Raw genomic sequence first — 12,377 nt, forward strand, 5'->3', positions numbered from 1 at the left:
AATACCATCTCCTAACAGTCTTATTGCGTGATCACTTGCATTGAACAGAAGTCACTAGCTATTTCAAATAATACCATCTCCTGACAGTATTATTGCGTGATCACTTGCATTGAACAGAAGTCACTAGCTATTTCAAATAATACCATCTCCTAACAGTCTTATTGCGTGATCACTTGCATTGAACAGAAGTCACTAGCTATTTCAAATAATACCATCTCCTGACAGTATTATTGCGTGATCACATGCATTCAACAGAAGTCACCATTTCAAATAATATCCTCTCCTAACAGTATTATTGCGTGATCACTTGAATTAAACAGAAGTCACCATTTCAAATAATACCCTCTCCTAACAGTCTATTGCCTGATCACATGCATTGAACAGAAGTCACCATTTGAAATAATACCTTCTCCTAACAGTCTATTGCTTGATCACTTGAATTGAACAGAAGTCACTAGCTATTTCAAATAATACCATCTCCTAACAGTCTTATTGCGTGATCACTTGCATTGAACAGAAGTCACTATTTCAAATAATTCCATCTCCTAACAGTATTATTGTGTGATCACTTGAATTGAACAGAAGTCACCATTTCAAATAATACCCTCTCCTAAACAGTCTTATTGCTTGATCACTTGAATTGAACAGAAGTCACTATTTCAAATAATACCATCTCCTAACAGTCTTATTGTGTGATCACTTGAATTAAACAGAAGTCACTATTTCAAAAAATACCCTCTCCTAACAGTATATTGCTTGATCATATGCATTGAACAGAAGTCACTATTTCAAATAATACCATCTCCTAACAGTCTTATTGCGTGATCACTTGCATTGAACAGAAGTCACTATTTCAAATAATTCCATCTCCTAACAGTATTATTGTGTGATCACTTGAATTGAACAGAAGTCACCATTTAAATAATACCCTCTCCTAAACAGTCTTATTGCTTGATCACTTGAATTGAACAGAAGTCACTATTTCAAATAATACCATCTCCTAACAGTCTTATTGTGTGATCACTTGAATTAAACAGAAGTCACTATTTCAAAAAATACCCTCTCCTAACAGTATATTGCTTGATCATATGCATTGAACAGAAGTCACTATTTCAAATAATACCATCTCCTAACAGTCTTATTGCGTGATCACTTGCATTGAACAGAAGTCACTATTTCAAATAATTCCATCTCCTAACAGTATTATTGTGTGATCACTTGAATTGAACAGAAGTCACCATTTCAAATAATACCCTCTCCTAAACAGTCTTATTGCATGATCACTTGAATTAAACAGAAGTCACCATTTCAAATAATATCCTCTCCTAACAGTCTTATTGCATGATCACTTGAATTAAACAGAAGTCACCATTTCAAATAATACCCTCTCCAAACAGTCTTTTTGCGTGATCACTTGAATTGAACAGAAGTCACTATTTCAAATAATACCATCTCCTAACAGTCTTATTGCGTGATCACTTGCATTGAACAGAAGTCACTAGCTATTTCAAATAATACCATCTCCTAACAGTCTTATTGCGTGATCACTTGCATTGAACAGAAGTCACTAGCTATTTCAAATAATACCATCTCCTGACAGTATTATTGCGTGATCACTTGCATTGAACAGAAGTCACTAGCTATTTCAAATAATACCATCTCCTAACAGTCTTATTGCGTGATCACTTGCATTGAACAGAAGTCACTAGCTATTTCAAATAATACCATCTCCTGACAGTATTATTGCGTGATCACATGCATTCAACAGAAGTCACCATTTCAAATAATATCCTCTCCTAACAGTCTTATTGCATGATCACTTGAATTAAACAGAAGTCACCATTTCAGATAATACCCTCTCCTAACAGTCTATTGCCTGATCACATGCATTGAACAGAAGTCACCATTTCAAATAATACCTTCTCCTAACAGTCTATTGCTTGATCACTTGAATTGAACAGAAGTCACTAGCTATTTCAAATAATACCATCTCCTAACAGTCTGTTGCTTGATCACATGCATTCAACAGAAGTCACCATTTCAAATAATACCCTCTCCTAACAGTCTATTGCTTGATCACATGCATTCAGCAGAAGTCACCATTTCAAATAATACCATCTCCTAACAGTCTTATTGCATGATCACTTGAATTGAACAGAAGTCACTATTTCAAATAATACCCTCTCCTAACAGTCTATTACTTGATCACATGCATTCAGCAGAAGTCACCATTTCAAATAATACCCTCTCCTGTCCATTGCTTGATCACATGCATTCAACAGAAGTCACAATTTCAAATAATACCCTGTCCTAGCTGTCTATTGCTTGATCACATGCATTCAACAGAAGTCACTATTTCAAATAATACTCTCTCCTAACAGTCTGTTGCTTGATCACATGCATTCAGCAGAAGTCTATTTCAAATAATACCCTCTCCTAACTGTATATTGCTTGATCACTTGCATTCAACAGAAGCCACCATTTGAAATAATACCCTCTCCTAACTGTATATTGCTTGATCACATGCATTCAACAGAAGTCACCATTTCAAATAATACCCTGTCCTAGCTGTATATTGCTTGAACACATGCATTCTGCAGAAGTCACCATTTCAGATAATATCCTGTCCTAGCTGTCTATTGCTTGATCATATGCATTGAACATAAATCACTATTTCAAATCACTGCTTATGTGATACCTTCTGGAACATTAGTAAAACTCACTGTGAAATTTCATACATGTAATGAATTTAATGTATATCCACTCAAAGAGAGTTTGAAATTCAAACTTTAAAAAGTTGTATTGGGGATATGTTGATATGTTGATTAAAAATAAAACCCTGTGTAGGACAACATATCTCTTGCATTGGAAACACAAATCACCTGTAGTTCCTCATTAACTTACCACATTTATCAATTACATTGACTTTTTTAGGGATAATTTGTTTGATGTTATTATTACAGGTTTTCTGATGGTGTTAACACTCATTTTCTGATCAAGTTTTGGATGTAGACAAAATAGATTTTGACATGTTAATGCAAATATGAACGATGCCAGGAAGCTGTCCAATTTACGGAAGCAATCTTCAGTTGTAAAGGTAGATGTAAAAAAAATTAAAAAATTGACAACAGTAGCATTAGTGAAATACAAGACCATAAATTCAAGACCTGGCTCTGGTGCCTTATACTCAGATTTAGACTTGTATAAAAAATTCTGATTGGTTGGTTATTTAATTCCAGCCAATCAGACATCAGATTTTTTAAATATATTTAGTTTTTGAGCATGAGAATATCTGTACTTTGTTTTAGATCCAGGATAAACACACTATAAAACAGTTTTTTTTACGTCTATCAAAAACTTGATTTAAGCCAGTAAATATCGGGGATAGTCAATTAGAGTAGCAATGGAGGTACTTTGACTTTTGGTCCTGGAATAATTTGTTTAAGAAATGAAGTCAGATCAAATTTGGCAAGGTTTTCTGAAATAGCGCAAGTCTATTTTCGATTTTGTTTGTTAAATTGCCACCAGTCTGACACGAAGTATCAATTAGACTGAAACAGATTAACTTTACTAGGTCTAGATATAATGGGTTTCATTTTTGGCTGTATGTAAGAATGCTGGAATTAAAGACATGACATTTTAGAAAAACTGAAAACTAAATATGAGGTAATTTGTATGAACAAAACTTGAGTAATAATTATTGGCTTGAATTACTCAAATTGTAGTAGTGATTGACTGTAAGTTAAAATGCCAAGGTCATCCAAGCAAAGTCATGCAACTTTGTAGGAAGTCCATGTTTTGTTTTGTAAACTTAGTAAGGTTAAATTTATGTGTTTGTTTTTTATTAATTAAAATTAATTGTTATTTAATTAATTTAAAGTCATTTTGTCTTAGAGAATGACCATTTATTAAAGATTCTGCAGACTTCTATAAACAAAAGTGAAAAATTGATACAAAGGTTGCAGAGCTCACAGACTTCCAGCAGGATGGTGTAACTATTTTTTCTGCTTAATGAGTTTAGTTTTCTGCCTATTTATTACCTGGCAACAAGTCTAAAGTTATAGTACATTGCTCTTGACTTGCAGACACTGATAAATTGTTCCATTCCATTAAAAGTACTCCAGTTTTTAACAAAGTGACTAATATGCTGGGTAACCTTGAAGTCATGCTGAGTAACTTGGAAGATTTGAAGCAAGTATATTTGCTTGGAAAGTAAACTGTGAATTTGGTTTGTTTAAGTGAGGAATAATTTTTTCTTAACTTTACAGTTGGAAGAAGAAAAAAACAAAGCTTTTTTTCTCTCTTCATACAGTCAACTGTTTGAAGCACAAGTATTGACTTTTGATGAACTTTTATTAATGGAGGCCACAAGTAAAAGTGAATATAATATTTCTAGAGTTGATAAAATCAAAAGTTGATAATTGTTTTTTGATATGCTTGATTTCTTGTATTCTTCTTGCCTTAATGGAAATGAGATGACTATTAAATTTGTTTTGGATAATTAGCAACACCCCCCAGCAACAACAGTGCACACAAAAACAGGAAAAAGGTTCGATAATTTATGTGCTTTTCAGTTCATTATGTTAACATGCTGGTATAAATTTAATAGGTCAGCATCATAAAAATGAAAAAGAAACAATAATTATTTGGAAACAATGATTTCTGTTGTTCCAGTTTGTGTATAGTCTTATACAACTTTCATTGAAACAAAAATACACATGGACTAAAGGGTAGCAAGGAGGTAGTTGGACAGGTGACCAGATGGACAAATGGAAAATGTTATTATGACTCTATAGTCCTAAACTAAGTAATAGAATAGAGCAAAAAGCAACAAGTTTTGTAAACTTCAACAATTGATTTATTTCCCTAGAACACAAAGTGAAAAATGTAAAAGGAACTTACTAAATTGCAAATTAAATCCCAAATAATCCTTGGATTTCTTACACAAGTCCTACAGCATAAAGTTCTTAAAAAACTTTATTGGTATTCCAAAATAAATCCAATGATGGAAGTGTCTATTTGCCTGTGATGGCCTGTGTCATAGTGATGTGCCATCAGTCTTTTGTTGAATCACAATAATACAATCCAAGAATTTATTCTTATTTTTATTTCACCATAAATCCAAGTTTCTATTTCAATGAAGGTTATTTTTGAGCACTTTGTATTTCCAGAGAAGAATCACTTCATTAAATAATTTGAATAAATAAATTCCAGCCCAGTAAAATACTGGACACAACAATAATACAACTGACTCTACTCAGATCTTACGACATAAATAAATAATTTCTAGGTAAACAAGATTTTATAGTCCTCTACTTGACCTCAGGTCACAATTAGCATTTTCTAAAACAAAAACTATTACCAGATGGAAAATTTCATTCTGGAAAGTTCCAAATGTTTACGAGATAAAATCTTAGTTATAATTAGAAGATCTGTTACTAAATTTCTAATATAAATTGTGGTAAACAATGGGTAGAGATGGCATTTCATGGGTAATTTCCAGTGTTCTGGACTCAGATTTAGATAAAAACGTTGTTTACTAGACCATATAATCAATGATTCAGGTTAAGTAGAAAATAAACTTCATTTTGGATAAGGTCAGGTCCAAAATACAATTATCCATTTAATATAATGAATAAAAACTCACAATACAAATTAAATGTACATAACAATATATTCCAGCAATAATTAGTAATGCAAAATGCACACTCAAACAGAATTGCAATTTTCAGACTAGCTTCACCTGAGACAAGATTAGTTTCATTTGATATAAGTGTTAGGCGATCTGCTAGAACCTTTTAGCAAGGTCACATGCACACACAAGTGTACATCAGTATTTTAGAGAGAAAAAAACTAAAATAAGCACAATTTAGTTGTAACATTTTTTTATCACCTTCAGATTGAATCACTTGTATCCACTAAAATTCAGTAAAGCAACAATATTTAGATGTATGTTATCTGAAATTTTCTTCCGGTATACCAAGAGTTTGAAATATTTTTAAGTAATTGATAATATGAACTTAATGAAACTTTGGTAATCAAACTTCACTTGCACAGAATTATTAAAACATGTGTACCAGAAGTGAAAATATCTTTTTTATCAGCAGAATTTATGAATGAGAAATTGTGAAGAAACATATTTCACTTACCAAGACTCTGTTCCAGTTTGTTTTGCCTGCTTATACATTTGGATATCAATGCAGTTCAGACATCATAGGTTTCTAACAGTTCTTAGAAGTGTTATCCAATATTGACTCAAGTTCGGTCGTCATTACTTTCAATACTGGCTGTCAAAACCCCCATAATTAGATACAATACATAATTTTGGTTCCATAAAACTTGCCATTCATGCCAATATCTTACATCTTTGATTTATTTGCACTTTATACAGACTCTTTCCTACAGTGAGGCAGAAATCAAATAGAAGCTTTCGAGTCTGGTACACTGTAGTCTAAATATGGGAGTTAATTGATTTGTTAAAATTTTAAAGAACTAGCCTAAGTCGTGTAGGTAAACTGGTTTATAACTTGATTCCTGGTCTAAGTTGTGTAGGTACACTGGTTTATAACTGGATTCCAAGTCTTAAGTCATGCAGGTACACTGGTTTATAACTGGATTCCTAGTCTAAGTCATGTAGGTACACTGGTTTATAACTTGATTCCTAGTCTAAGTCGTGTAGGTACACTGGTTTATAACTGGATTCCAAGTCTTAAGTCATGTAGGTACACTGGTTTATAACTGGATTCTTAGTCTAAGTCATGTAGGTAAACTGGTTTATAACTGGATTCCTAGTCTAAGTCGTGTAGGTACACTGGTTTATAACTGGATTCCTAGTCTAAGTCGTGTAGGTACACTGGTTTATAACTGGATTCCTAGTCTAAGTCGTGTAGGTACACTGGTTTATAACTGGATTCCTAGTCTTTAAATTTTGAGAAAAGTTGTTGTAAAATAAAAGAATTGATAATTTTGTTATTGGCAACTGTTTTTGAAGAGGAGACTGGAATCATGCTACACATCCAGCCAGTGTATCTACTGTCCATTCATAAGTATACTTGTGGTATAATGTAGTGTATCCACCTTCACTGTTGATAATAATAATAATAATAATAATAATAATAATAATAATAATAATAATAATATTAATAATAATGATAATAATAATAATGCATTACATTGAAATGAGTTTTTAAAGTATTGTCATAAATAGTATTCAGATAAACTTCTACTTCAGTCTTCATTTTCTTTTGTTTGAAAGTTTTGCCACTTTTGGCATCTTTTGTTTGTAAATCAAAAAGATATATAACAAAATGTGTGTACACTGAGAAAATAGGTTCAATTGCTCATTATGTGCAGCCCTTTGCATTTTAATGACCCAAATTAGTGGATGTGGTGTCAGAAGTGTTGTACAAGATTGTGCCAGAATGAAGGCAATATCACTTGTCTGGCAACATTTTTGGCCAAAATTCTTGAAGAAAGATGGAAAAGTAACTCAAAACATTGTCATTTGCCAAAATGTAATACAGTGGTGAAGTTTCTGGATGGGACGACAAAATTCGACTCTCCACATTTGCCAGCATCTCACCCCAACCACCAATTTGGCCACAGCTGAGAAGATGTCTTAATTGTATTTCAGACTCACAGACATGAAACTTTGACTTCTTGTACATCTTGAACTCACTGTACAGTAATGAAAATTTGACATCATGTGTATGTCTCACTGACAGTAAACTTTGACTTAGTGTTTATTTCAAAATTCACAAACATGAAACTTTGACTCCTTAGACTCACTGACATGAAATGTTGATGTCATGTGTCTCTCAGACTCACTGACAGTAAACTTTGTCTTGATCACTCTTCAATAATATTATACATTCTTCAAGGTTTTCCGAGTAAATTGCAAATTGTTTTGTAGTACACTGTCCAGTGCAGTATTGTAAATATTCCCAATACTAAAATTGTCACAGTAACCAACCCACTTTGATACTTTTCATATAAGTTCAAGTATTTGCAAGTTTATGATAATGTACCAGTCTGCAGAGTGATTGGTTTCATGCTATTCATCTAGAGCTGTGACAATTGGAGTAAAATGTTCTGCCCAAGGACAAGCTACCTTAGCCATCCCAGGCTGATTGGATGGTGTAATTTGAACCCTTTCAGTTGCAAATCTAGCACACTAACCACTGCAGTTCATGTCAACTCTGCCCTCAGGGTCGGCCCATGGGCTTTTGGCACCCTAGGCAAACTATGTCTTTGGTGCCCCCTACCAACCCCCAAGCCCCCCCCAAGGAAAAAATTCACTTCCATCTAATTTGGCATACATTAAAACCTAGCATCATAGGCGACCACCAAGTTTACCTGTGTGGTTGAGTCAGCCCTATCTGGCCTATTCTACATCCCTGAACCCCATGGGAGGGTGGTCACCCTGCAAAGTGAATGAGAAAAGCAAGAGTTGATTTACACAGCTGAAGAAATGAAATTGCAACTTTAATCTTTTTTTTGGTAATTTTCTTACCCAGTATTCTGTGATGTTTCAGTTCTTTTTATCTGCTTTACATATTCATTTACTTCTCCACTCATATTAGTCATGTGTGACAGCATTTTCACACAAATAATCATGTGACAGCTACAAATAATCATGTGACAGCATTTTCACACAAATAATCCTGTGACAGCATTTTCACACAAATTATCATGTGACATCAACAAATAATCATGTGTAATAGCATTTTCACACAAATAATCATGTGACAGCCATACATAAACATGTGACAGCATTTTCACACAGGTAATCATGTGACAGCAGATTTCCATAAGTAAAGACTGCTCAGGTGGCCTAGTAGTTAGAGTGTCCACCTTGGATGCAGGAGGTTGTGGGTTTGATCCCCTGTCAAGTCATACCAAAGACTTACAAAAATGGTACTAACAGGTGCCTCGCTTGGTGTTCATCATTAAGAGGTTACTGTTAGGACTGGTCGACCTGGTGTCAGGATAATGTGACTGGGTGGGACATCATGCTACATGTCTGCAGCATGGTGCCCCAGTGCTGGACATCACTATAAACTGCCACATTGCAGACATCATAGTGATATGACTGAAAAATTGTTAAAGCTACATTAAAAAATCCAAATCACATCACAAATCACATCCACAAATAAATGTGACAGCATTTTCACACAAATAGTCACAGCGGTTTCACCACAAATAGTCCTATGTGACTACAGTTTCCTGCAAATAATTTAACAGCAGTTTTGCACACAGCAGATGTAGAAGTATGTGTATATGTGATGAAGTATTTGTTTCTTGTATGCATTTAATACATGTGTGACATGTGTGATGAAGTATTTGATGTTTCATGCATTCATTTTGATACATGTGTGATGAAGTATTTGGTGTTTCATGTATCCATTTTGATACATGTGTGATGAATTATTTGGTCTTTCATGTATCCATTTTGATACATGTGTGATGAAGTATTTGATGTTTCATGCATTCTTTTTGATACATGTGTGATGAAGTATTTGGTGTTTCATGTATCCATTTTTATACTCATGTGATGAATTATTTGGTGTTTCATGTATCCATTTTGATACATGTATGATGAAGTATTTGATGTTGCATATATCCATTTTAATTCATGTGTGATGAAGTATTTGGTGTTTTATTTATCCATTTTGATACATGTGTGATGAATTATTTGGTGTTTCATGTATCCATTTTGATACATGTGTGATGAAATATTTGGTGTTTCATGTATCCATTTTGATACATGTGTGATGAAGTATTTGGTGTTTCATGTATCCATTTTGATACATGTGTGATGAAGTATTTGGTGTTTTATTTATCCATTTTGATACATGTATGATGGAGTATTTGGTGTTTCATGTATCAATTTTAATACATGTGATGAAGTATTTGGTGTTTTATGTATCCATTTTAATACATGTTCTCTTTGTGAAAGCTAATAGAGTATGTAATTTATTTTACAGACTTTTGATCAATATTATTTAAGATATATTAAAATAAAGGTGTCTTGTTTCCAACCCATATATTTTGTAAAAAATGTTCTAATAATGTGTACAAGCAGTAGTATTCTTGAAAGCTAAGATGTGACTGCATGGTAATTTAATGTCACTGCATGGTTAAAAAATTTAAAATGTCACTGCATGGTAATTTAAGATGTCACTGCATGGTAATTTTAGATGCCACTGCATGGTTAAAAAATGTAAGATATCACTGCATGGTAATTTTAGATGCCACTGCATGGTGATTTAAAAATGTCACTGCATGGTAATTTAAAAATGGTACTGCATGGTGATTTAACAATGTCACTGCATGGTAATTTAAAAATGTCACTGCATGGTGATTTAAAAATGTCACTGCATGGTAATGTAAAATGTCACTGCATGGTAATTTAAAAATGTCACTGCATGGTAATTTAAAAATGTCACCGCATGGTAATTAAAAAATGTCACTGCATGGTAATGTAAGATGTCACTGCATGCTAATTTAAAATGTCACTGCATGGTAATTTAAAAATGTCACTCCATGGTAATTTAAAAATGTCACTGCATGGTAACTTAGGTGGAAGAACATGGATACCTTGGATGGAAATGTTGAACCTTTGAAGATCACATTTCGGATTTTCCTTAAAGTTTCAACTAAACTTGACTCATGTATACTTTGTGATTTATACTAGTTTTGTGAGGGTTTTTTATTGGTGTTTTACGGCACAACAACACAAGTAGGCTATTTAGTGCCATACCCAAGAACACGCTTCATCATCCGAGCCAGGTTGATCTCATGCAGGATTTTAACCTGCTTTACAAGAAACCTGCTTTAAAAGAAACCCATTTGAAATTTGCACTTCCATGTCTCAGTTTTAATTGTTAAATTGAGATTGACATTTATGCCTTTCTATTGGTACACTTTTTATTGGTACACTTTCTATTGGTACACTTTTTATTGACTTACTGCCATATGAGGTAAGATCAACAATTTTGGTACCTAAAATATTTGATTCTAATATCAAAACTGATTATCCATTCTGTTCAAGCTTAACAATTCAGTTCTAATATATAAAATGATTTTCCATTCTGGGATCTTGTGAGTTTAACAATTCAATTCTAATATCAAAACCAATTTTCCATTCAGGGATTGTATACTCTTAACTGAAACTGATTCTGATTTGGAATCTAAGGTAATTACCATTAGGTTTGGTTTAGTCTTTTATAGCAGGGCCACACATTTAGATGGTTGTTAGTGTAGAAGCAATTAGAGCAGAGCATTGTTCCCTAAGGACTCACCTTGGAAGCTTGCCCGGCTAATCCGATTGTACGATTCGAACATTCAGTCTTTCTTTTGGGAGTATGGTGAGCTGACTACTGAGCCATTTTAACTCTTTATGAAACATGAGTCAGATAAAAAATTTCATGAAATGATCTTTATTTTTATATTCTTCTCTGATGAATTCTTCAGTATTGTTGTAAGAAGCTGGATCTATACTGACTCAGTGGTTAGCATGCCAAACTTCTCAACAAAAGGGTGTGGGTTTGAATCTTAACACTGGATAAACCTGACCACCATGGTGTGACCTTGGACTAGACACTCTACGCCAGTTTCCTCTGCATTAAGTAACCTATTTGTGCTGCTGTGCCATAAAACACCAAACCCAACCAGTCTCCTTAATCATGTATCCCAAGAACAGTGAGTAAGTAAATCAATAAATTTCAATCAATCAATAAGTCGATCACTCATTCACTCAATTTATCATAAGAAATAAACACAATTAAATTATGGTACATGCAGTTGTGAGTTTCACTGATTTCTTTCAAGAACATGTAATAACAAAGTGTAGTATTTGTACAGTACATGTATCTGTCAGTCTTGGTGTTATATAATTCAATAACACATTGAATTTTATAACATGCTGAGGCAATCTGAGGGAATATAAATTATTTACTTTGTAATTTTCTTTTAATTTAAAGAAAAAAATATGTTATAAATTTAATATCAATATGTTTTATGGTGTTTCTTCTCTATTTTTGAGAGTTACTTTTTTTGTATTCCTTGACTATTATTCATCTCATCACAAACATCATCAGTGAGGAAACACTTGAACTTCCTTTTATTTACCTTAACTCTGGGATTGTACCTGTTATTTCTACAATGATACAATATATAGGTTTAATGATACATGTAGGACTTTTCAGATTAATTCCAAAGATGGTATGACTTTTTATATTAGTTATTGGTCTTGATGTGTCTTAAGATGTGTCATCAATATTAAGCAGATTAATGATTTTTTGCTGATTATTGTCTTGATGTGTCGTTAATCTTAAAGAAAGAGTTCAGACTTATTCCTGATTACTGTCTTGTGT

General features: G+C 33.2%; 2 protein-coding genes across 7 annotated transcripts in view; one reads left to right on the plus strand and one right to left on the minus strand.

Annotated features, from left to right (window-relative positions):
* LOC149803970 (integrator complex subunit 13-like) overlaps positions 1 to 12,377 on the plus strand; it is a 281,070-nt gene that overhangs the window by 111,311 nt on the left and 157,382 nt on the right. The gene's annotated exons all lie outside the window — the stretch shown is intronic.
* Positions 1 to 12,377, minus strand: part of LOC149803972 (FMRFamide-activated amiloride-sensitive sodium channel-like) — a 61,040-nt gene that overhangs the window by 25,545 nt on the left and 23,118 nt on the right. The window contains exon 1 of one of the 4 annotated variants that reach the window (XM_089953815.1): positions 8,356 to 8,407. The exons of the other annotated variants lie outside the window; for them this stretch is intronic. The gene's annotated coding sequence lies outside the window, so the exon portion shown is untranslated. Of the gene's footprint in view, positions 1 to 8,355; positions 8,408 to 12,377 lie in introns of those variants that run through there. 4 annotated transcript variants of the gene reach the window in all.

The sequence above is a fragment of the Sinohyriopsis cumingii genome, chromosome 3, assembly GCF_028554795.1.
Source record: "Sinohyriopsis cumingii isolate HCF-2022 chromosome 3, ASM2855479v2, whole genome shotgun sequence".
In the NCBI taxonomy this organism is placed as follows: domain Eukaryota; kingdom Metazoa; phylum Mollusca; class Bivalvia; order Unionida; family Unionidae; genus Sinohyriopsis; species Sinohyriopsis cumingii.